This window comes from Caretta caretta, chromosome 4 (genome assembly GCF_965140235.1).
Source record: "Caretta caretta isolate rCarCar2 chromosome 4, rCarCar1.hap1, whole genome shotgun sequence".
Classification (NCBI taxonomy): Eukaryota; Metazoa; Chordata; order Testudines; family Cheloniidae; genus Caretta; species Caretta caretta.
The window spans coordinates 109,247,897-109,274,103 of NC_134209.1; the positions used below are offsets into that span (position 1 = coordinate 109,247,897).

Genomic DNA, 26,207 nt, shown 5'->3' on the forward strand with positions numbered 1-26,207 from the left:
GACCCTGGGTAAATTGTTCCAATGATTAATTACCCTCACTGTTAAAAATGTATGTTGTATTTCCAGTTGAATATATCTTTGGAGCTATCCAGGTCCTGTATCCCAGGGTTCTTAGTATCTTGCTACCTGAAGCTACTCTAGGATTTGGTTCATGCTGTATAGTGGGAGAACTTGTCTGTCATTCCCAAGCCCCTCTGTGGAAGTTTTCTTGGCCCACCAACACATCTAGCCATGGCATGTGAAGCTCTGCACGTTGCTTGCTTTTGTCCATTCCAGCCAGAGCTAAGCCCTGGATCCAGAACTGATGGAAGAGCTTTTCCTGCTCACAGCTGCACTGTTATTGCCGGACACAGATGGAGAGTCTGTGAGACAGTGGTGAACATTTCAGCAGCAGTTTTTGCCCATTTGAAATCAGTGGCAGAGGCTCTCAGGGAAAGGGGGTGGTTTACAGCCAAGGCTGCCACCTGTGGCCTGCTCAGAAGCTCCTGCTATCAATGATGCCAGTCCACAGACACAATGTATAAGAATTACATATTAAATTCATTAAAAAACAAAATTGGGGCCTGGTTTGGGAGGATTGGAAGGACATCTCAATAAGGTTCACGGTACCCATGTTGGTTTTAACATTATTTCAGGTCAGGAAAATCTTGGAAGATGTTAATCTCTTAGAAATACCAGAGTGGAAAGGAGAACTATGTTTCCAGGTCTGTAGAGGTATTCCATCTATCTGTGTGAAGGAGATTTTTTGGCATCTGATGCATGAATGGAGAGTAGAGTTTCTCCTGCATGAAAAATTTTCAAGCATCACCAGCCAGAAGTGAGGGAAAATTCAGGCACACATTCGCAAAATGTTGAGCTAGGATGCAGAGGCTTGCTAGTAGCAAAACTACCCTCCCGCTCCACCTTTGATCCCTCTCTCCAGTCCAGACAACATGCTATGAATGAACAGGGGGGCCACCATCCCCAAATACCTGTCCCCAGTGAGCCTTTGCTGCTTGCTACAGCCACTGGGACTTATACTCCAGACAGTCTTGGACACTGCTGCCATGCTAGCAGTGGTCTAACTCTCTAACAGTTTATCAATGGAACAGAATTACAAAGAGAGGCGTATATGCCCAAATATCCCACCGCTCCCACCATGTCAGGGTTCCTTCCCCACTCTGAACTCTAGGGTACAGATGTGGGGACCTGCATGAAAGACCCCCTAAGCTAATTTCTACCAGCTTAGGTTAAAACTTCCCCAAGGCACAAAGTCTTTGCCCTTGGATTAAGTAAACACTGCCACCACCAAGTGATTTAATAAACAATCAGGGAAAGGACCACTTGGAGTTCCTATTTCCCCAAAATATCCCCCCAAGCGCTTACACCCCCTTTCCTGGGGAGGCTTGAGAATAAACAAGATGAGCACAAACCAGCCTTGGATTTTTAAGACCCCAAAAAACCCCAATCAGATCCTTAAAAAACAGAACTTTATTAGAAGAGCAAAAAAAAAAAAAAAAAAAAAAAGAGAACAACTCTGTAAGATCAGAATGGAAGATAACCTTACAGGCAGTCAGATTCAAAACACAGAGAATCCCTCTAGGCAAAACCTTAAGTTACAAAAAGACACAAAAACAGGAATACACATTTCCTCCAGCACAGCAAATTTCACAAGCCAAAACAAAGAAAATTTAACGCATTTTCTAGCTAGATTATTTAATAACTTTATAGGAGTTGGAGGGTTTGCATCCTTGATCTGTTCCCAGCAAAGGTATCACACAGAAAGACAAAAGCCTTTTCCCCCGCTCCAGATTTAAAAGTATCTTGTCCCCTCATTGGTCATTTTGGGTCAGGTGCCAGCCAGGTTACTTGAGCTTCTTAACCCTTTACAGGTAAAAGGACTTTGCCTCTGGCCAGGAGGTATTTTATAGCACTGTATACAGAAAGGTGGTTACCCTTCCCTTTATATTTATGACATGCATGCTAAGCCTATAACCCAGATTCTTTTTTCTGAGCATATAAATTACTAAAAAAATAACTGCTTGATCTTTGTTAGAATAGCTAGTGGGGATTGAGGGGGAGTGAAGGGGGTGCCAGGGAAATGGGATGGCTTTCACAGAAATGTAGGGCTGGAAGGGACCTAGAGAAGTCATAAGTCAAGTTCCCTGTGCTGAGGTAGGACCAAGTAAACCTAGACCATCCCTGACAGATATTTGTCTGTTCTTAAAAACTTCCAGTGATGTGATTCCACAACTTTCCTTGGAAGCCTATTCCAGAACTTAACCACCCTTATAATTAGAAATTTTTTCCTACTATCTAACCTAAATCTTCCTTGCTGCAGATTAAGCTCATTACTTTTTGTCCTGCCTTCAGAGGACATGGAGAACAGTTGATGACATTCTCTTTATAACAGCCCATAACATACAGTATTTAAAGACTGTTATCGGCTCCCTATTAGGTCTTCTTTTCTCAAGACTAAACTTGTTCAATTATTTTGTTAACCTTTTCTCATAGATGAGGTTTTCTAAACCTTTTATGATTTTTGTTGCTCTCCAATTTATCCACGTCTATCCTAAAGTGTGGTGCTCAGAACTGGACACAGTACTCCAGCTGAGGCCTCATGCATGGGTGGCGGGTATCATAAGCTGGGGGGTAGGGTTGCCAATTTTGGTTGGACATATTCCTGGAGGTTTCATCATATGACATAGTCTTTACTTAAAGATTCATCTTTAATTTCTGGAGATTTCAGGACACTCTGGCTGGCAATCCTAACTGGGGGAGGTTGTGCCCCCCCAAACAGTCAAGTGTGACCCCACCTACACTCTGCCCCAAGTTCTGCTTCCCGCTCAGCATAGTTCCACTAGTCTCTGTGGCCCCCACTTGTGCCGTGCCTGTGCCACCCGCCCTCCCGGTGCTCCAGGGATGGGGAGGCTAGGGCCACACCACCCACGCTCCCATCGCTCCAGAGCTGGCGGGGGGCTGCGGCCATGCTGCCCGCCCTCCCATTGCTCTGGGGGGAAGGGGTGTTGGTCACCTTCCCGGCGGTCTGGGGGGTGTACTTTGGGGGGTGGTGAGGCTGGGGTGCTCCGGGGCTAGGGGTACTAGCCTGGGGCAGGGGCCAGAGGCTGCGATGTGGGGGCTTTTGGACTCCAGCAGGGGGTGTGAATGGGGCGGGGCCTTAGGCAAAAGGGGCGGGGTTGGGGGCTAGCCTCCCCCAGCTGGCAGTTCACACACCACCCATGGCCTTATGGGTGCTTAACAGAACAGGACAATTAGCTCCTTTGTCTTACATATGACACTCCTATTAACACATCCTAGAATGATATTATCCTTTTCACAACTGCATCACACAGTGGACTCAGATTCAACTGGTGATTCATTCTAACCCTCAGATCCTTTTCAGCAGTACTACCTCCTAGACAGTTATTCCCCATTTTGTAGTTGTGCATTTGATTTTTTTCTCCCTAAGTGAAGTACCTGGCACTTGTCTTTCTGGAATTTTGTTGTGTTGATTTCAGATCAATTTACCTATTTGTCAAGGCTGTTTTGAATTCTGCCCTCAACAGAAGCTAAATCTAACCCCCTGCATGTAATTCCTCCATATCAACTCCGCCTACTTATGCAGCAATTCTCAATGTAATAAAGGTGGCTGACACTAATTACCAGTCTCTGGCTTCAGGTCCTGCCCTGGTGCTACTTCTTCTTCAGACTCCTCCCCAGGCCCATCCCCAAAACAGATCTTTGGAATATGGCACCAAGATGTTCCCTAGCCCATCCTGCTGTGTAGCCTGATCCAAGGCCAGTTCCAGCACTGTGGTTTGTTCCAGGGTCTGCTCCTCTGACTCTTCCACCAGGCTCACCTGTAGTGCTGTCCCTGACCCCTCTGCCTCTACTCTGAAAAGCATACCTTCCCCACTTGGGAGATAGTCATAGAGGACTGTGAGTTCTGTGCCAGGGGTGGTGGCGAACACCTGGTTGAAGAAGTCTTCATAGCGGTGGCAGGTAGCCAGAGAGATGCTGGACTTGCCATTTTCATTCTTTGCCTTGCAGTAAGCAGACTGGAGGTCTTTAATATGCTCCCTGCAGTGGACAGCAGTCCAGTTGATCCCCACTGCTCCCAGGCTCTTGGAGAGCTTTTCATGTAAATTCACATTTCTGATGCTTCTTCCAAAATCATAGTCCCTACAGTTCTTACACCAGAGATTAACCAGAACCTTGGGGCACTCCTCTGGCCAGCTAGCAGCATGCTGAAGGGGCATCTTCTGTCTGTCTGAACTGATGAGATGAGGTGTTGTTTCTGTGCCCTGTCTGAAATGCAAGTTGTTAATTTACGACTCCTCAGATTATCTGAGAAATGTGCTAACTTTTAACAAATATTCAGTGCTCTTAAAATGAAATAGAAACAAAGACGTTTTATGGTCTCACAATATCTGCATCTTTTCTAATTGTATTACCATTTTTTTTCAATACAATATGAAATGTGTTTGTACAGTACACGTCATACAAATATCACAGGGCATTTACATAATAAAACAAAATTAAAAGCAACATCAAATGAAATAGTTTTCTAGCTAAACTTAAAAACATAAACATGATTCAGCATTTTAGTCCTTCTTGGTCTTGCCCATCCATCCTACAACAGCTAGCTCTGGCCTAAATTTTCATAAAGAACTAGTGATTTATGATCCCTCAAATTTTGGGTGCTTAGCTTGAGACATCTTAAAGAGGTCTCATTTTCAGCAAGTGGGTGTTCAGTATGTTCTAGAAATTAGGCCCCTTCAATGTATCTCAAGTTGGGCACCCAAAAATTCACTAGTCACTTTTCAAATCCTCATTCCTGGTGACTGAAGAAAGAGGAGTGGGAGGAAAAGAGAAGATGTGTGTATGTGTAAATATCTATGCACTGCCAGCACTCCAGCCACCTCTCCACATAGTTGGACAATCAGTTTGGGTCATTTCTTCTTTTATTTTAATTTTTAGTATGTAAGTTTAATTGGCTTGCTTCTGATCAGACTACACTGGTATAAATCAGGAGTAAATCCATTAACTTAAATGAAGTTATTGTACACTGAGATAAAATCTGTTCAGTCAGATCAAAATTGGGCCCCTTTTCAATCCTGCATTTCAAAGACAGTACAATAAATGTTGATTACCAGTATGTGACTATTGAAAAATGTTCAAATATTCCACTGTTTGATGGATGAAACTGCACAGAGATGGATTAACCTCCCCTTGCAAATATCTCAGTATAATTGATGTTTGAAGAGGTGTGATCAAATAAAATTGTCAGAGGAGGCACATAGTTTGGAAAAAACTGAGGTCAACCATCAGGCAGCCTCTGGTTTGCGGAAAGGCTGTTCTGCTTGACTGCCAGCAGTCACAAGATAAGGAGTATTAGTCTGGGTTGGAATCTGGATGGGATACCTCCATGAATTTCCTGGTACTACAGGAGGTAGTATTGGTGAATCAGTCTGTGGCACTCTTTGTTGTGTCTGCACAGAATACCATGCCCAGCATGGTCCTAAGGTACATAATCCTGTCTTTCAGATAAAATTGTCAGTAAATATCCAATGGTGCTTTTCAAATGAATGTTAGCTGCAGTGTCCTAACCAAATTCCATTTGATGTAATTAATTGTGCTCTGCCTATGTACGTTCCCTTGAAATTTTAATTGAGTGTTATTCACTTCCTGTTCTAAGTGGCTTCATGCTTTCCTATGCCCTGTTAAACACTTGCCTTGTTTTACTGAAGAAGGGGAAGTATTTTTAGTGGTGGGTTGCAGTCTAAAGTCTGTAATGGCACTATGGATCTGATCCACCAGTCATTACAGAGACAAAACTCCCACGGACCCTAGTTTAATCAGCATAGCATCTGGCTCTTTATATATTTGGCCTGTGGCAAAATTACAATTTGTACATCTCTCTATATGACCTCTATCTGTACACCTCACAGTCAGTAGGGGATTTTGTCCTCATAATACCCCTATGAGGTAGGAAAGTATTTTCACCATTTTAAACATGGAAAACTGAGGCAGAGTGTAGAGATTATGTGTAAAACTTTCAAAAGCACCTAAATGACCTATCAGTCTAAATCCCATTTTCAAAATGAACTTTATGCACTTAGGAGCCCAAGTTTCATATAAAGTCATTGGGACACTGTGACACTTCCTCAGGGGTACCCAGGGTTGTGAGGGACCTTGCTACCACCTGCCCTTTGCGTGAAGAAGCCTAGTCTGTGCCTGCCAGAGGTCAGTTTCCTGATTTCAAGAGACACAGGCAACCCAAGTACTCTCCTCTCAGCCTACTCAGGCTCTGCCATCCCTTTGCAGGTTAGTGATAGTTACGTTCCAACCCCCAAGTCCTTTGAGCATCCCCCTGGAGTGTCCAGCCCCTGTTCCCAAAGGAATAGTGCACACCAGCTTATTAGTTTTACCTCAGGATTACTGCTCTGTTTAACACACAGCACTGAGATATGTTTATAGTGAGAACAAGAATAAGTTTATTTAACAGAGTAGAGATTTGCAAATAAGCAGGTACGATTAACGGAAACAAAAGGTTTCATATAAAATAAAATCATAACACGCATTCCAGAGCCTAAACATAACTAACATGATGCCCTTTTGTCTAATAAGGTACTGTTTACCCAAAGTCCTTCTCATAACATTTTTCAGCCTGGATAGCTGATACCCTCCTTTATTAAGTCCAAGCCCACTGACTTGTCTACCCAGATGAAGGATGTCAGGGCGTCTCTCTGCACCCCTAGATATATTAGACAAGACCTTTGTTTTTACCTGTAAGCAGGGTCCTTCTGCAGTTCATCTCTTCCTGTTAATTTCTTCTCCTGAAGTCCCTGCAATCTCTTCATTAGCATTTGATTCAGAATGCCAATAGACTTCCATTGTAAGATACACAATACACAATGGTCAGCCAGGGAGATAAGTATATTCTACCGCCTGTTTTGTGGAACCTGTCTTAAGGCATTTTACCTCTGGGTGACCTGTCTTTAACTTCAAGACTTTAAGAACATAGTTTTCAATATATATACATACCTCCTGTCATAAATATAAAGGGAAGGGTAAACCCCTTTGAAATCCCTCCTGGCCAGGGGAAAGCTCCTCTCACCTGTAAAGGGTTAAGAAGCTAAAGGTAACCTCGCTGGCACCTGACCAAAATGACCAATGAGGAGACAAGATACTTTCAAAAGCTGGGAGGAGGGAGAGAAACAAAGGGTCTGTGTCTGTCTGTATGCTGCTCTTGCCAGGGACAGAACAGGAATGGAGTCTTAGAACTTTTAGTAAGTAATCTAGCTAGGCATGTGTTAGATTATGATTTCTTTAAATGGCTGAGAAAAGAATTGTGCTGAATAGAATAACTATTTCTGTCTATGTATCTTTTTTGTAACTTAAGGTTTTGCCTAGAGGGGTTCTCTATGTTTTTGAATCTAATTACCCTGTAAGATATCTACCATCCTGATTTTACAAGGGGGATTTCTTTATTTCTATTTACTTCTATTTTTTATTAAAAGTCTTCTTGTAAAAAACTGAATGCTTTTTCATTGTTCTCAGATCCAAGGGTTTGGGTCTGTGGTCACCTATGCAAATTGGTGAGGCTTTTTATCCAACATTTCCCAGGAAAGGGGGGGTGCAAGTGTTGGGAGGATTGTTCATTGTTCTTAAGATCCAAGGGTCTGGGTCTGTAGTCACCTAGGCAAATTGGTGAGGCTTTTTACCAAACCTTGTCCAGGAAGTGGGGTGCAAGGTTTTGGGAAGTATTTTGGGGGGAAGGACGCGTCCAAACAGCTCTTCCCCAGTAACCAGTATTAGTTTGGTGGTGGTAGCGGCCAGTCCAAGGATAACGGGTGTAATATTTTGTACTTTGGGGAAGTTTTGACCTAAGCTGGTAAAGATAAGCTTAGGAGGTTTTTCATGCAGGTCCCCACATCTGTACCCTAGAGTTCAGAGTGGGGGAGGAACCTTGACATGGTGGCATAGTGGTGGGATTAACCTGAAATCATTTTGAGATCCAGTTGAGATTTTTTGAACTAGAAATACAGATTTTAAAAAGGAAATTTTTTTTTCCTTTGGAAAGGAAGTCCAGAAAGCAGTTGAAACTGAAAGCTGAAACTGTGGCCAAGCAGAGACAAAAGGGATTATCTTGTGAATTGCAGGTTTTCTTTGCCTGGAGGCAGGGTACTTAACTCCTGCAGGGAAATTCACAGTCTTCCAACCCAGAGTTTTTTTTTTCTTTTCTTCCTAAAAGTAAATAGGGGGTGTGTGTTCTACCCATTTGCTTTTTCTTTGGGCTGGGTAAGCAGGTTTCCAAGTAGTTGGAGGTTTTTTGCTTTAATTTGGGCCCAGAGCAGAGACAAGGGAATTGTCTTTTTCTGTAGGCTGACAGTCACTATCAGAGAATAGGTATTCTATTCCAGCACAGCAAAATTTTACAGCCACGTTTTGTTTATTTATTTCTAAACCTCGGGTGTAAAGTTAGTTAAAAACAGAGAGGTTAGAATGACCAAATCCTCAGCTCGACTACAGCTGGAATTAGCCAAATTTCAGGCTGAGGAAAAACAAAGGGAACATGAAAGACAGATAGAACTCATGCGGCTGGAGAAGGAGGTACAGGAGGCTGCCCACAAGAGGGAAATGGAGGCAAGGAAGCATGTGGAGGAGGAGAAGGAAAAAGAGAGGAAGCATGTGGAGGAGGTGGAGAGGATAAAGGCCCAGCAGAATATACCAACAAACCCTAGCAATCCTTCTCCAGGTACCACTTCCCATCCCAGAAAGTTCCCCACCTACAAGGCAGGTGATGATACTGAGGCCTTCTTAGAAAACTTCGAAAGGGCCTGCCTTGGGTACAACATCTCTACTGACCAATACATGGTAGAGCTGAGGCCGCAGCTCAGTGGACCCTTAGCTGAGGTGGCAGCTGAAATGCCTAAAGAACACATGAACAAGTATGAACTGTTTAAATCCAAGGTGAGAGTCAGAATGGGGATAACACCCGAGCAGTCTCGTCGGAGGTTCAGAGCCCTAAGGTGGAAACCAGACATGTCATTTACCCAACATGCCTACCACATTGTGAAACATTGGGATGCCTGGATATCAGGAGCAAGTGTTGAATCTCCAGTAAATTTGCCCTTCCTAATGCAAATGGAACAATTCTTGGAGGGTGTTCCTGAGGAAATAGAAAGATACATCCTAGATGGGAAACCCAAAACTGTAATTGAGGCAGGAGAGATTGGAGCCAGATGGGTGGAGGTGGCAGAGAAGAAGAAAATTGGTCGCAGTTGGAGTGGAGACCAGAAGAGACCACCCCAGACCACACCCTATTACCGGGGGCCGCCCAAAGCCCCACCTACCTCCCAAAGAACCCTCCAGACCCCTTATCGTCCCACCACCCCGTTCTCCAGCAACCCTCCTCGCCCCAGTGACCCGTCAGCTGGACGATGTTTTAAATGTAACGAGCTGGGGCATGTAAAGGCCAACTGCTCCAAGAACCCCAACAGATTACAGTTCATTGCACCGGAATCACACCAGAGGTCCACAGGCCCAGATACCTCCCAGATACCCTTGGAGCGGAGGGAAACTGTGAGTGTGGGCGGGAAGAAGGTCACCGCGTGGAGGGACACCGGAGCACAAGTGTCAGCTATCCATGCTTCCTTAGTGGACTCCAATTTAATCAACCCAGAGATCCAAGTGACGATTCAACCCTTCAAGTCCAACTCTTTCAATTTGCCTACAGCCAAGTTGCCTGTCCAGTACAAGGGCTGGTCAGGAATGTGGACTTTTGCAGTCTATGATGATTATCCCATCCCCATGCTGTTGGGGGAAGACTTGGCCAATCATGTGAAGCAGGCCAAGAGGGTGGGAACGGTCACCCGCAGCCAGGCTAAACAAGCCGTGAGGCCTAGCTCTGTTCCGGAAACTTCTATCAGGACCCAGTCAGAGGTGATGGACCCGGACCCCAGGCCAATGTCTGCAACAGCAGTAGTGGATCCAGTCCCAGAGACCCAGACGGAACCAGTCCCAGAACCGGAACCAGCCAAACAACCAACACCAGACCCCGTGTCAGCACTGAATCCAGTACTTGCAACCTCAACACCAGAGGGCCCCACTGAACCTGAACTGGCAGCAGCCGATAACCCTACACAAGAGGCTCAGCCGGAGCCTGAATCCCAACATAGTGCACCAGCGGAGAGCGGTTCACAGTCAACAGAAACAGCTCCATCCCCTATATCGCTTCCAGAGGGACCAAGCCTAGGTCCACAATCCAATGAGGAACTGATGTCTCCAGCATCAAGGGAACAGTTCCAGACCGAACAGGAAGCAGATGAAAGCCTCCAGAGAGCTTGGACGGCGGCACGGAGCAACCCACCACCTCTCAGCTCTTCTAATCGATCCAGGTTTGTTATAGAAAGAGGACTTTTATACAAGGAAACTCTTTCTGGTGGACACCAGGAAGACTGGCATCCTCAGAGACAGTTGGTAGTTCCAACTAAATACCGGGCCAAGCTCTTGAGCTTAGCCCACGATCACCCTAGTGGCCATGCTGGGGTGAACAGGACCAAAGACCGTTTGGGGGGGTCATTCCACTGGGAGGGAATGGGCAAGGATGTTTCTACCTATGTCCAGTCTTGTGAGGTGTGCCAAAGAGTGGGAAAACCCCAAGACCAGGTCAAAGCCCCTCTCCAGCCACTCCCCATCATTGAAGTTCCATTTCAGCGAGTAGCTGTGGATATTCTGGGTCCTTTTCCGAAAAAGACACCCAGAGGAAAGCAGTACATACTGACTTTCATGGATTTTGCCACCCGATGGCCAGAAGCAGTAGCTCTAAGCAACACCAGGGCTAAAAGTGTGTGCCAGGCACTAGCAGACATTTTTGCCAGGGTAGGTTGGCCCTCCGACATCCTCACAGATGCAGGGACTAATTTCCTGGCAGGAACTATGAAAAACCTTTGGGAAGCTCATGGGGTAAATCACTTGGTTGCCACTCCTTACCACCATCAAACAAATGGCATGGTGGAGAAGTTTAATGGAACTTTGGGGGCCATGATACGTAAATTTGTAAATGAGCACTCCAATGATTGGGACCTAATGTTGCAGCAGTTGCTCTTTGCCTACAGAGCTGTACCACATCCCAGTTTAGGGTTTTCCCCATTTGAACTTGTATATGGCCGTGAGGTTAAGGGGCCATTGCAGTTGGTGAAGCAGCAATGGGAGGGATTTACACCGTCTCCAGGAACTAACATTCTGGACTTTGTAACCAACCTACAAAACACCCTCCGAACCTCTTTAGCCCTTGCTAGAGAAAACTTACAGGATGCTCAAAAAGAGCAAAAAGCCTGGTATGATAAACATGCCAGAGAGCGTTCCTTCAAAGTAGGAGACCAGGTCATGGTCTTAAAGGTGCTCCAGGCCCATAAAATGGAAGCATCGTGGGAAGGGCCATTCATGGTCCAGGAGCGCCTGGGAGCTGTTAATTATCTCATAGCATTCCCCACCTCCAACCGAAAGCCTAAGGTGTACCATATTAATTCTCTAAAGCCCTTTTATTCCAGAGAATTAAAGGTTTGTCAGTTTACAGCCCAGGGAGGAGACGACGCTGAGTGGCCTGAAGGTGTTTACTACGAAGGGAAATGTGCTGGTGGTGTGGAAGAGGTGAACCTCTCCATGACCCTTGGGCGTATGCAGCGACAGCAGATCCAGGAGCTGTGCACTAGCTACGCGCCAACGTTCTCAGCCACCCCAGGACTGACTGAACGGGCATACCACTCCATTGACACAGGTAATGCTCACCCAATTAGGGTCCAACCTTACCGGGTGTCTCCTCAAGCTAAAACTGCTATAGAACGGGAGATCCAGGATATGTTACAGATGGGGGTAATCCGCCCCTCTGAAAGTGCATGGGCATCTCCAGTGGTTCTAGTTCCCAAACCAGATGGGGAAATACGTTTTTGCGTGGACTACCGTAAGCTAAATGCTGTAACTCGCCCAGACAACTATCCAATGCCACGCACAGATGAACTATTAGAGAAACTGGGACGGGCCCAGTTCATCTCTACCTTGGACTTAACCAAGAGGTACTGGCAGGTACCGCTAGATGAATCTGCCAAGGAAAGGTCAGCCTTCATCACACATCTCGGGCTGTATGAATTTAATGTACTCCCTTTCGGGCTGCGAAATGCACCCGCCACTTTCCAAAGACTTGTAGATGGTCTCCTAGCGGGATTAGGAGAATATGCAGTCGCCTACCTTGACGATGTGGCCATATTTTCGGATTCCTGGGCAGACCACCTGGAACATCTACAAAAAGTCCTTGAGCGCATAAGGGAGGCAGGACTAACTGTTAAGGCTAAGAAGTGTCAAATAGGCCTAAACAGAGTGACTTACCTTGGACACCAGGTGGGTCAAGGAACTATCAGCCCCCTACAGGCCAAAGTGGATGCTATCCAAAAGTGGCCTGTCCCAAAGTCAAAGAAACAGGTTCAATCCTTCTTAGGCTTGGCTGGTTATTACAGACGATTTGTACCGCACTACAGCCAAATCGCTGCCCCACTGACAGACCTAACCAAAAAGAAACAGCCAAATGCTGTTCAGTGGACCGGAAAGTGTCAGAAGGCCTTTAACAAGCTTAAAGCGACACTCATGTCTGACCCTGTACTAAGGGCCCCAGACTTTGACAAACCGTTCCTAGTAACCACAGATGCGTCCGAGCGTGGTGTGGGAGCAGTTTTAATGCAGAAAGGACCTGATCAAGAATTCCACCCTGTAGTGTTTCTCAGCAAAAAACTGTCTGAGAGGGAAAGCAACTGGTCAGTCACTGAAAAAGAATGTTACGCCATTGTCTACGCTCTGGAAAAGCTACGCCCATATGTTTGGGGACGGCGTTTCCACCTGCAAACCGACCATGCTGCACTGAAGTGGCTTCACACCGTCAAGGAAACTAACAAAAAACTTCTTCGGTGGAGTTTAGCTCTCCAAGATTTTGATTTCGACATCCAACACATCTCAGGAGCTTCTAACAAAGTGGCTGATGCACTCTCCCGTGAAAGTTTCCCAGAATCAACTGGTTAAAATCATCCTTGAGATGTGGAAAATATTGTTAGTCTTTATGTACTTGGTAGTATATTTAGAGATGCATGTGTCTTATTAACTCTGTTTTCCTAGAGCTCCAGGAAGAAATCCCAGCCAGTGTTTCACCCTAGCTGAGATTTGGGGGGCGTGTCATAAATATAAAGGGAAGGGTAAACCCCTTTGAAATCCCTCCTGGCCAGGGGAAAGCTCCTCTCACCTGTAAAGGGTTAAGAAGCTAAAGGTAACCTCGCTGGCACCTGACCAAAATGACCAATGAGGAGACAAGATACTTTCAAAAGCTGGGAGGAGGGAGAGAAACAAAGGGTCTGTGTCTGTCTGTATGCTGCTCTTGCCAGGGACAGAACAGGAATGGAGTCTTAGAACTTTTAGTAAGTAATCTAGCTAGGCATGTGTTAGATTATGATTTCTTTAAATGGCTGAGAAAAGAATTGTGCTGAATAGAATAACTATTTCTGTCTATGTATCTTTTTTGTAACTTAAGGTTTTGCCTAGAGGGGTTCTCTATGTTTTTGAATCTAATTACCCTGTAAGATATCTACCATCCTGATTTTACAAGGGGGATTTCTTTATTTCTATTTACTTCTATTTTTTATTAAAAGTCTTCTTGTAAAAAACTGAATGCTTTTTCATTGTTCTCAGATCCAAGGGTTTGGGTCTGTGGTCACCTATGCAAATTGGTGAGGCTTTTTATCCAACATTTCCCAGGAAAGGGGGGGTGCAAGTGTTGGGAGGATTGTTCATTGTTCTTAAGATCCAAGGGTCTGGGTCTGTAGTCACCTAGGCAAATTGGTGAGGCTTTTTACCAAACCTTGTCCAGGAAGTGGGGTGCAAGGTTTTGGGAAGTATTTTGGGGGGAAGGATGCGTCCAAACAGCTCTTCCCCAGTAACCAGTATTAGTTTGGTGGTGGTAGCGGCCAGTCCAAGGATAACGGGTGTAATATTTTGTACCTTGGGGAAGTTTTGACCTAAGCTGGTAAAGATAAGCTTAGGAGGTTTTTCATGCAGGTCCCCACATCTGTACCCTAGAGTTCAGAGTGGGGGAGGAACCTTGACACCTCCTTACATACTATCTGCACACACATTTCACAAAGGTTATGATGATCAGCGTGACACAAGGTTTCAGCTGAGTCCTCACATGACACTCTTTGGTGAACTAGTATGTAAATACCAGACCCAGGGAATCCCTATAACACCTATGCACCCCTGTGTCCTCTGCTAATTGGCACCAAGAGCTCCTTGGGTCACAGACATAGAGTCCTAAGTCACATATGTGCTTCTGAAAGTTTTACTCCATATCTGCTGCACCAGTGCCAATAAACCTGTGTTCACCATCAGCCTTCTCTGAGAATGCCCGAAGTCTGTTTGTGCCGTTTGCCATCTCACAATACCTCCTACTCTTAAAGGTTTTACTAAATGTCCTATGACAAGTTTACAGAAGCTTTTCGCACAGTCATTCTCAGATGCTTCAGACATGTTGAATCCTCTTATCCCTTATGGGGTTGAGGGAAGCAATGTAGAATACCCCAGCCTGGAGAGGGGCTGAGGTACATCTCTTTCTGCACATGCCATCATGAATCTGCTGGGTGCATGTGTCATTTTAGCAGTAGTGTCACTATCCTTGCCTCTATCTATGCAAGTTTCGGTTATATAACTTCATGCAGGTGAATTCCACAATCTGTGATAGTTACATTTAGACAGAAATAAAACAGAATTCCAAAACCAGGAAAAAGTAACTGAAAACTGTTCAGAAATCAGTTTACCTCTCCTCTGCCAGAGAGACAGGAAAGTCATGTCTTGTAGGACACTTTTGGACCATGGGTGAAGTCCTCACCCCTGTTCCATCCCCTTTACAATACGTAAAAGGGCTAGAACAGCACAGAGGGAATACAGAAGTTCAGTTCTGGCTAGGGGAGGATTCTCCTGCACAGATACTGTGGAAGACAGCTGTAAAGCTGCCTTCTAAGGATCTCCTTGCAAGCCCTGGCAAAGGGGTTTGGTGCGGGTGGGGCTTGGAGAAAGAGGGGGCATGTTAGGGGCATGGCTGCAATATGCAGTGCTTTGGTGATTCTGAGACGTGCTGCCAGCAATAAGGCAGCCCAGGTAGGTTGTCAGGGGTGTCTAAATTAAGTTGGAGACCCTCCAGATATCAAGGCAGCCCAGGATCAAGAGGGTGCAAAGGTGGCTTTAAGCCAGCATAGTCCCCTTAGCGTTCTGTGCTGAATCTCAGAGGCGCAGATCAGAATCTCACCCACAAATCACTCTGCAAACCCAGACAGCCCCAACTCAACCCCTGAAAATAACATCTCCTGCTACAAGGAATTCTCATCTTATTTCACAGAGATGATCATCTCTGCATCTGTGGTAACCTCATAGGACACCAAGAATAGGAAGTTGTCATAAATATAAAGGGAAGGGTAAACCCCTTTAAAATCCCTCCTGGCCAGAGGAAAAATCCTCTCACCTGTAAAGGGTTAAGAAGCTAGGATAACCTCGTTGGCACCTGACCAAAATGACCAATGAGGAGACAAGATACTTTCAAAAGCTGGGAGGAGGAAAAAACAAAGGGTCTGTCTGTGTGATGCTTTTGCCGGGGACAGAACAGGAATGGAGTCTTAGAATTTAGTAAGTAATCTAGCTAGATATGCGTTAGATTATGATTTCTTTAAATGGCTGAGAAATTAAGTTGTGCTGAATAGAATGAATATTCCTGTCTGTGTGTCTTTTTGTAATTTAAGGTTTTGCCTAGAGGGCTTCTCTATGTTTTGAATCTAATTACCCTGTAAGGTATTTACCATCCTGATTTTACAGAGGTGATTCTTTTTACTGTTTCTTCTATTAAAATGTTTCTTTTCAAGAACTGAATGCTTTTTTTCATTGTTCTAAGATCCAAGGGTTTGGGTCTGTGGTCACCTATGCAAATTGGTGAGGATTTTTACCAAACCTTCCCCATGAAGTGGGGTGCAAGGGTTGGGAGGATTTTGGGGGGGAAAGACGTTTCCAAACAACGTTTTCCCAATAAACCCAGATAAACGTTTGGTGGTGGCAGTGGAAGTCCAAGGGCAAAGGGTAAAATAGTTTGTACCTTGGGGAAGTTTTAACCTAAGCTGGTAAAAGGAGGTTTTCATGCAGGTTCCCACATCTGTACCCTTTCAGAGGTGGTTCAGAGTGGGGAAGGAACCTTGACAGAAGTCTAGAGCAGAGCTAGAAGCACACCACCATCCTCCCAAGTATTTGCCCTGTTCACCCATGAAGATGTTATAGAACTATTGATGGCAACCAGGGCCACTATTTGCAATTCTCACCTCTGTCGTTCCAGGGTGGTGAAAGAGAGCAGAGGATTCCTTGGACCCGTACTACCAGAGATCATCAATTCTTCCTTTGATGAAGGCAGTCTTCCACTCTCCCTAAAGCACCATCTGGTCACTACAAAATAAACAATTGCTTGAAGTTAGAGACCTCATAAACTACAGCCCAGTCTGTAAACTCCCCTTTCTAAACAAACTAATTGAGAAGTTAGGGAAAGAAATCTCCAGTACTACCTGTTGCTCACTAATACAGTGAATTCTTCTAGGTCACACTTGAGGCCAGGATTTAATGCAGACAGTACCTGTTGATCTTGTTGGTGACTTCTCTCTGTCTATAGAAAAAGGAAATGTATCCACACTCATTCTGCTGGACTTCTCTGTGGCATTTGATACTACAGATCCCCAAATTGTTCCTGTCCCATCTTGAAGAAGCTTCATGGGTGACCAGAAATACCTAGAAATGGCCTGTGTTCCTTCCTCTTGTATTGGATGGGCAACTGATCCACCACTTCCAAAGTCCTCCTCTGCAGAGTCCCACAAGCTCTATCTTCACCACTATATTATTTAACTTCTACATGAAGCCATGGGGAGAACTGATGTGACAACACAGACTGACATCCCAGCAGTACACAAATGACACCCAGCACTATATCTTCTCTACAGCATTACTCCTAGCTCTCTCAGGGTGAAACTCACCCCTCTGCAGAAGATAAGCACATGGCCGACACACCAGCTGAATACTGCTTATGTCTTCCTTGTTCATATTAAACCTGCTGCCTGTTCATTTCATTGCATGACCCCTGATTTTTGTATTGTGAAAGGGTAAATAACACTGCTCTATTCACTTTTTCCATACCGTTCATGATTTTATGGACTGCTATCATATCCTCCCTTAGCTGACCTTTTTCTAATCTGAACAGCCCTAATCTTTTTAGTCTTTCCTCATATGGAAGCCATTCCATAACCTTGATCATCTTTGTTGTCCCCTTCTCTGAACCTTTTCCAGTCAACTATATCTTTTTGAGGTAGGGAGACTTAACTGGACACAGTATTCAAGGTATTGGTGCACCATAGATTTATATTATGGCATTATGATATTTTCTGCCTTATTTTCTATCCCTTTTCCTAACAGTTCCTAACATGCTCTTAGCCATTTTGACCTGTGTTGCACATTGAGCAGAAGTTTTCATAGAACTATCCATGGTGACTCCAAGATCCCTTTCTTGGGTGGTAACAGCTGATTTATAACTCATTATTGTATATGTATCATTGGGATTATTTTTTCCAATGTGCATTCCTTTGGATTGATCAACAGTGAATTTCTTCTGCCATTTTGTTGCTCAATCACCTGGTTTTGTGAGATCCCTTTGTAACTCATTGCAATCTGCTTTGGACTTAACTGTCTTGAGTAAATTTGTATAGTTTGCAAACTTTTCCACTTTGCTGTTCACCCCCTTTTCCAGATCATTAATGAATCTCTTGTAGCACAGGTCCCAATACCGATCCTTGGGGCACCTCTCTCCATTGTGAAAAATGACCATTTATTCCTACTCTTTCAAGCAGGTACTGATCCATGAAGGCCCTTCTCTCTTATCCTATGGTTACTTAGTTTCCTTAAGAGCCTTTGATGAGGGACCTTGTCAAAGGCTTTCTGAAAATTCGAGTGCACTATATTGACTGAATCACCCTTATCAACATGCTTGTTGTCTCCCTCAAAGAATTCTAATAGATTGGTGAGGCATGAATTCCTTTTACAAAAGCCATGTTGACTCTTCCTGAACAAATTGTGTTTGTGTCTGATAATTCTGTTCTTTCCTATAGTTTCTACCAGTTTGCCCATTTCTGAAGTTAGGCTTTACCGGCCTGAAATTACCAGGCTCTCCTCTGGAGCCCTTTCAAAAGTCAGCATTATATTAGCCACCTCCCAGTCATCTGGTATAAAGGTTGATTTCAGTCTATTCAACTATTGTGGAATTTGTATTGCTCCAGTGGTTTAATGGTGCTGCTATTCTGTAATAGTCATTCTTGGAGGACCCTTAATGTGCTGTCTCTCTGGGGCTGATAGTTATAGATTTAATTTCTTTTTCAGTGTCAAACCATCTGTTTAGGTAATCATGTGACCTGAATCACTGTAGTATCTATGCACTTCAGAAACATTAATGGTTTTATCTTCAGCACAGCCATGTGAATTAGATTTTACACATGAGTAACTGAGGAAAACTGTGGACCAGCCAAGGTCTGAGCCAGGAGCAGCCAAGTCTTAGTCCAGAGTTTTAACCAAAAGACCATTCTTTTCAGATGCTATACCTTACTCACAAAGCAGGTGGCATATCAAATACTGCAGCTCATGAGGCTGTCGTCCAGCATCTAACATTTGATCGACTGCTCCTGTGGAAATCAACCCATACTAATAAAGACAATGAGTGCATTGACCTTTGCATACTGGTTCAAGAGGTCTTTTAAATGGCTGACAAACTCCCTCCCCACTCCTTGTGAGTGTATAAAGCAAGCCCTTGCTACAAAATAATTGTTGGCTGGAATTTACAGTTTTTTACCTTTAGTGACCAACTGCTTGCCTCTTTTCTCTTTGGATATTATAATCCAGCACGAGTGCAGGGAAGTGTGGCTGTTATGCACTCACTTTCCCCATTGCTTCCCTTTTTGGCCCCCCACCACCTCCAGTTTCTTGCCCAGTATCACAAATCAACCCCCATCCATTTTATTGTGCAGCTTTTGTTTTCCATTCAGTGCCTCCTTTCAAACACTATTGGTGATAAATGCATATGTAATCTATGCATTTGCTGACGTGTTCAACAATAAATACTTTATCTCAATACTCATAAATACCTGTCAATATGCATATGAAATACATGTTCCTTATATTGTACTATTTTATACATGCCTTTATCAATGGCAAAGCTGTCCCCATTCTGCTCACCTACTGGAGAAACTCCCTTTTCAGAATCTCTGGGTGGGTGGGAATTTCAGTAGTGCTCAGCATTGGCCTAATTCTGCTACTACTGAAATTGGAGCAGAGTTGGGCCAGCAATGAGCATATTTGAAAATCCCATCCTTTGTAAACAGTTTAGATACTCACATTGAAAATCCACTATAGCAATAGCAAGATCCACTTTAGCATATTTGCAAATGTGCCATTATTCACTCCTGAGGATCAAGATGGGTCTTTTTTGCATTTCTTCATACTACACCTCATGCATGTACTTTAAAGGGGCATTTGTGCTACTTTTCCATCTGTAGGCTTCCCATCTGCACTGTCATCTCATCAGTATATTGATATTGAAATTGTTCCAATATCCTTCACAATGTCAGAATTGCTGCCTGCCTCAAAGATCTATAAGATAATGGACAACACTCAGATCCCCACTCCAAACACATCGTCAAACTCATCCATTTCATCCTCACCCATAAGAATTTTACATTCAACAACAAACACTTTGTCTAAACCATGGGAACAGCCATGGGTACTAGGATGGCTCCCCAATATGCCAACTTCTTCACAGGCAAACTTGAGGAAGTATTTCTAGACAAATACACTATGAAACCAGTGATATACCTGAGATAAATTGATGATATTGTCATCCTTTGGACAGATGACTTAAACTCCTTCATAAATTTCCACCACAACTTCAACAACCACCACCCAGCCATCAAACTCTCTCTAGAAAACTCTTGCACCAACATCAACTTTGTGGACACCATGATCAGCTTCAGCAATCGAACGCTACTGACAACTATCTACAAGAAACCCACAGTTCACCACACGTACCTTCACAGATCCCCAGACATACCCAGAAATCTGTTATCTATAGCCATGCACTCAGATACCACGGAATATACTCTGAGGAGAAAGTCCAGAATGTACACCATAGCACACTTAAAAGTCACCTTTGCCAAACAAGGACACTCCATCAGAGAAACAGATCACATTATGGAACAGGTCACCCGAATATCCTGAGAGAACTACTTCAATATGGAAAAAAACCCCAGCTTTCTGATCACACACCCCTAGTTATCACCTACCACCCCACACTGAACCCATACAGGGTATCATTAAGCAATTACAGCAATTACATACTCAGTGGGGACCACATTCTGAAAGAAATCTTTCCCAAATCCCCTCTTTTGGCCTTCAAAACAAACCCACCGTCCCACCACACCAAGCTCATCATCAGAAGCAAGCTGTCCACAGACCAGGACCCACCAACTCAAAGTGGCACCAAATCCTGCCATAACAAGAGACAAAACCTGCAGCAATGATCTGCTGCAATTATCAATACCCCTCACAACACACCTTTCAAGACTTATGGGTCCTACACATGCCTATCACAACATGTGATATAGCTCATCCAGTGCATTAACTGCCTCAGTAACAACTATGTGGGTGAAACCAGACAAATACTATGCTCTCAAATGAACTCACACAGAAAAATGATGAGACAAAAATACCAGATCACTTGTAGGTGGACACTTTTCACAAAACGATCACTCTGTATCTGACCTCTCATCCCTGGTCCTCCAACAGAAACCTGCAAAACGTCTTCAAAAGACCAGCCAGTGAGCTTAAATTCATAGCTTTGTTACACACTAAAAATCATGGTTTTAATAAAGACATTGGATGTATGGTTTATTACAACAATCTGTAATCTACTAACCAGGGCCGGCTACAGGCACGAGCGTTCCAAGCAGGTACTTGGGATGGCAATCTGCAAGGGGCGGCAGCCCGTGTGCCGTTAGGGTGTTTCCGCGGCGGCAGCAATTCAGCGGCAGCCTCTATCTTCAGTCGCCCATGGCGGCAAATCAGCGGCAGTGTCTATCTTCAGCCACCCATGGCGGCGGCAATTTGGCGACAGCTCCCATCTCTCCAGCTGCTTGCGGAGGCGGCAATTCAGCGGCAGCTTCTATCTCTTCAGCTGCTCGCGGTGGTGGCAATTTGGCACGCTGCTTGGGGCGGCAAAGACGGTAACCACTGCCACTAAAACCCCCCACCCCCTTTTTGTCCTATTACTGCAGAGATGTTAACAGGCCACTTCACCTTACAATATGAATATGTGTTAACTACTTACGCTAAACAATCTGTTCCACCTTATATTTAGCTGTGACACTCTGAGTACGTTACCCAGTGCTGAAGAAGAGCTCTGTGTAGTTCAAAAGCTTGTCTCTTTTACTAACAGAGGTTGGTCCAATAAATGATATTAACCTGTCCACCCTGTTCCTCTGGCCATGGTCCATCTTGTGCCCATTACAATCTTTCCCTGTTATCAACAGCTCAACAAAGAAAATCAAGGAGGGACACAAATATTAGGTATACTTCTAACTAAATGACTATACCAGTAGAAGACATACGGTTCAAATAATAAAAAGAAAAGGAGTACTTGTGGCACCTTAGAGACTAACAAATTTATTTGAGCATAAGCTTTCGTGAGCTACAGCAATATACCGCATGTCAGTGAAAATGCAGAGTACTTGGGCTTTGAGCATGTCCAATCATTTTGTGGCATTATTTTCTTTGATGATGCCTAACATGGAATATCTGCGGTAGCAAAGTTCACACCTTTGGTGAAAATTAATGATTAAAAATAAAAGAAGAGAGACAGTAGTTCATATTGGGATTTATCTCATTATGTTTTGCTCTATTTGGGTATATTGTTTTGGAAATCATGATTCAGTTGGAAGGTTAGGGTCTGGTGCAAAATTAGTTGTCTCTTTTAAAATTTGATAGGCCTACAATATTCCAGGAAAGTAAATTCAAAGAAGGGCCAACCAATAATCAGATTTACTAATGGGATTTTACTGATTTATAATAAAAATGTATTTCAGCTATTTTTATTTAAGCTGTAAAATGCACAATAAAAGCTGGCTCAATGTAAGCAGAAAGTTTTAAGGAAATATTCATTTAGTCTTGGGAGACAGGCCAGTCCTTGCCTACAGACAGCCCCGCAACCTGAAGCAAATACTCACCAACAACCACATACCACACAACAGAACCACTAACCCAGGAACTTATCCTTGCAACAAAGCCCGTTGCCAATTGTGCCCACATATCTATTCAGGGGACACCATCACAGGGCCTAATAACATCAGCCACACTATCAGAGGCTCGTTCACCTGCACATCCACCAATGTGATATATGCCATCATGTGCCAGCAATGCCCCTCTGCCATGTACATTGGTCAAACTGGACAGTCTCTACGTAAAAGAATAAATGGACACAAATCAGATGTCAAGAATTATAACATTCATAAACCAGTCGGAGAACACTTCAATCTCTCTGGTCACGCAATCACAGACATGAAGGTCGCTATCTTAAAACAAAAAAACTTCAAATCCAGACTCCAGCGAGAAACTGCTGAATTGGAATTCATTTGCAAATTGGATACTATTAATTTAGGCTTAAATAGAGACTGGGAGTGGCTAAGTCATTATGCAAGGTAGCCTGTTTCCTCTTGTTTTTTCCTACCCCCCCCCCCGATGTTCTGGTTTAACTTGGATTTAAACTTGGAGAGTGGTCAGTTTAGATGAGCTATTACCAGCAGGAGAGTGAGTTTGTGTGTGTATGGGGGTGGGGGGGATGTGAGAAAACCTGGATCTATGCAGGAAATAGCCCGACTTGATTATGTAAAGAGTTGTCACTTTGGATGGGCTAGCACCAGCAGGAGAGTGAATTTGTGTGGGGGGGTGGAGGGTGAGAAAACCTGGATTTGTGCTGGAAATGGCCCACCTGTTGATCACTTTAGATAAGCTATTACCAGCAGGACAGTGGGGTGGGAGGAGGTATTGTTTCATATTCTCTGTGTGTATATAAAGTCTGCTGCATTTTCCACGGTATGCATCTGATGAAGTGAGCTGTAGCTCACGAAAGCTCATGCTCAAATAAATTGGTTAGTCTCTAAGGTGCCACAAGTACTCCTTTTCTTTTTGCGAATACAGACTAATACGGCTGTTCCTCTGAAACCTTTAAAAAAACTAATGAGATTCAGGTTAGATAGTTTATGTATTTAAAAACTATATGATTTTATCGCTTTGGGGAAAATAGTGAAATAATTTAAAAATGAAGAAGATTTTTCCTTACTACAGGCTGGGCATTTCCTATAGAATTTACTGTTGAGCATAAAGTCTTTAAACACTGCAAATCTTCCCAAAGAATATCACACACTGACCTTTGATACACAACCCTTGTAAGCCGGAAGTTCTCAGAAGGAATCACTTTTGGTTTGGAAAGAGGTTGGTGTTATTGTACTCACAGGAAGACCAAATATTTATAACATTCAAGGAGGCTAGAGTTACTTATATTTATACAGACACCCTCAACTTAGACATTTTCTCAGAGAAACATTTTATTTCCAGAACACTCCATGAAACAGGATTTAGTCAGTTAACAAATCAGCTCTTAGAAGTAGAAGCAGTTAATAAAAACATCACCAATCTGTATTCATTTCTTCTTAGCAAGCATGGAGGGTTGAACTGAAGAAAGTAAAGGCTAATTGGAAAAAGGATTTTAATGTAGAATATTCTGAGCACAAATGCAGCAAATTATGGTGACAAGTGCACAAAAGGCAAAATAAAGATTAGTGCTTTTGCTATGTACTAATGGACTGCTGGGAAGTTCAAAAATTGCAATAAGTGGAAAATCAACATACACGTGGAAACCCATTGGTTGAAATTCATCCCCATGCAAAGGGCGCACAAAAGGCCTGTGCTCCACTTAATTCCCACTAATTCCCAATAGTCATTATGCTGTTTCTCTTCAGAAGGCTGCATTTCACCTTTTGTGAATTAACAAGTATGGCTTCGATCCTGCAAAGACTAACCTATGTGTGAGATTTCCATCAGAAGTACCCCAAGACACCTTGTCTGTGTACGACTTGGCAACTGAAGGTATACAAAAAAAACCCCAAGAAGAGTGCATCACAAAACCTCCTTCCCCCCACCCGCCCGCCATGTATGCAACATCACTGCAGTACTTAGCACTTATATAGTCAAAGAAAGTCAAAGTAAAAACAATGAGCCTGATCCAACAAACCTTAGTAATGCAAATACTTTCAATGAAGTTAGGGGGGGCCGTGTGGAAGATTAAGGCCTTGTCTACACTACAACGTTTTGTCCGCAAAAGTTATGCCACTTTAATTAAAGTGCTTTAATTAAAACCACTGTTGCATGCTAGCTCCTTGTTTCTGCAAAGTGCATCCACACTAACAGCTCTTGCATGAACACTGAAAGCAGTGCACTGTGGTGGCTATCCCACTGTGCAATTGGCTGCACGGTGCTTTGGAAAGGGTTTGCAATGCCTCATGGGGCAGGCAGAGCATCACATGATACAGGTTTCTCAATCCCATCCTTTCAGAGGCATCCTAGTAGACTGTCAGTCATTTTTCAACTGAAGTGTGTAGGGAAGGGAGAGGAGAGTAGTGTGTCTGGGTTGGGGGAGACAGGAGGCTGACGGACCTATCCTGAAACAGGGGGAGGGGGACATCCCCCCTCCACATGTAACCCCATAGAATAGCACAGCAGTCTCTCCTGCAGCAGCCAGCTCTGCCTGCCTGCGAATGGTTCTGTGATTCCCTCTGACTGAGGGTTGCCAACTTTCTTCTCACACAAAATTGAACACCCTTGCCCTGCCTCCTGCCCCACCCCTCCTCTGAGGCCCCGCCCATGCCCCACCCACACTCACTCTATCCCCCCCTCCCTCTGTCGCTCGCTCTCCCCACCATCACTCACTTTTCACCGGACGGCTCAGGGGGCTGGGGTGCGGGAGGGGATGAGGGCTCCAGCTGAGGATACAGGCTCTGGAGTGGGGCCAGGGATGAGGGGTTTGGGGTGCAGGAGGGGGCTCTGGGTTGGGGGGTGTAATCGAGGGTTCGGAGTATGGGAAGGGGCTCCAGGCTGAGTCAGGGGGTTGGGGTGTGGGAGGAGGTACGGGCTCTGGGCTGGGGGTATGGGTTCCAGGGTGGGGGCAGAAATGAGGGGCTCAGGGTGTGGGAGGGGGTTCCAGACTGGGGTAGGGGTTTGGGGTCCCGGGGGGTTGTGGGCTCCAGCTGGGGGTGCAGGCTCTGATGTGGGGTTGGGGATGAGGAATTTGGGGTGCAGGAGGGTGCTCTGGGCTGGGATTGAGAGGTTCAGAGGGTGGGAGAGGGATCAGGGCTGGGGCTGGGGCAGGGGGTTGAGGCCCGGGAGGAGGTCAGGGGTGCAGGCTCTGGGTGGCGCTTACCTCAAGCAGCTCCCAGAAGCAGTGGCATGTCACCTCTCCAGCTCCTATGCGGAGGCTCGGCTAGGTGGTTCTGTGCGCTGTCCCATCCACAAGCCCAGCCCCTGCAGCTCCCATTGGCTGGGAGGAGCCAGAGGGGAGACATGCTGGCTGCTTCCCAGGAGCTGCGTGGCGCGGAGGCTAGCAGGGAGCCTGCCAGCCCTGCTGCATGGCGCCGCCAACTAGACAGTCAATGGCCCCATCAGCGTTGCTTACCGGAGCCACCAGGACATCTGCTCACCCTACCTCCAAGTTCTCCCACAGCCTCCTTTGCTGCCAGGAGCAGCATCCTGAACAGCTCTGTGAGCTCTCCGTGCTGAGGAATGTCAAAGGAGCACGTCAGTTCCCACCTCCCCCCCTTCCCCTGCAGCAGCAGTCTGCCTGCCGCTGTGTTCCTAATGCAGGGCAGAACAAGAGCATTCCATGCTAATGATTTGTTCTTTGTTCCCCAAAAGGAGCAGCAAGCTCAGCTGTCAGATACTTCCTGGAGCTTTGAAAGGGGAGAAGCGCATGCCTTCAGGGCAGCAGAGATCAAAACAGTGAGCAGAGTGGTCACGGCAGGCAT

At 44.8% G+C, this 26,207-nt stretch overlaps 1 long non-coding RNA gene across 2 annotated transcripts; it reads right to left on the reverse strand.

Annotated features, from left to right (window-relative positions):
* Window positions 1-1,392: 1,392 nt before the first annotated feature.
* Window positions 1,393-25,977, reverse strand: LOC142071931 (uncharacterized). 2 transcript variants are annotated; one of them, XR_012668189.1, is made up of 5 exons: window positions 25,607-25,977; window positions 16,614-16,711; window positions 16,377-16,497; window positions 6,769-6,869; window positions 1,393-4,287 (listed from the first exon to the last, which is right to left on the reverse strand). It is a non-coding gene; the product is annotated as an uncharacterized LOC142071931 (long non-coding RNA). The 2 variants fall into 2 exon arrangements; XR_012668188.1 differs by lacking the exon at window positions 6,769-6,869.
* Window positions 25,978-26,207: the final 230 nt, after the last annotated feature.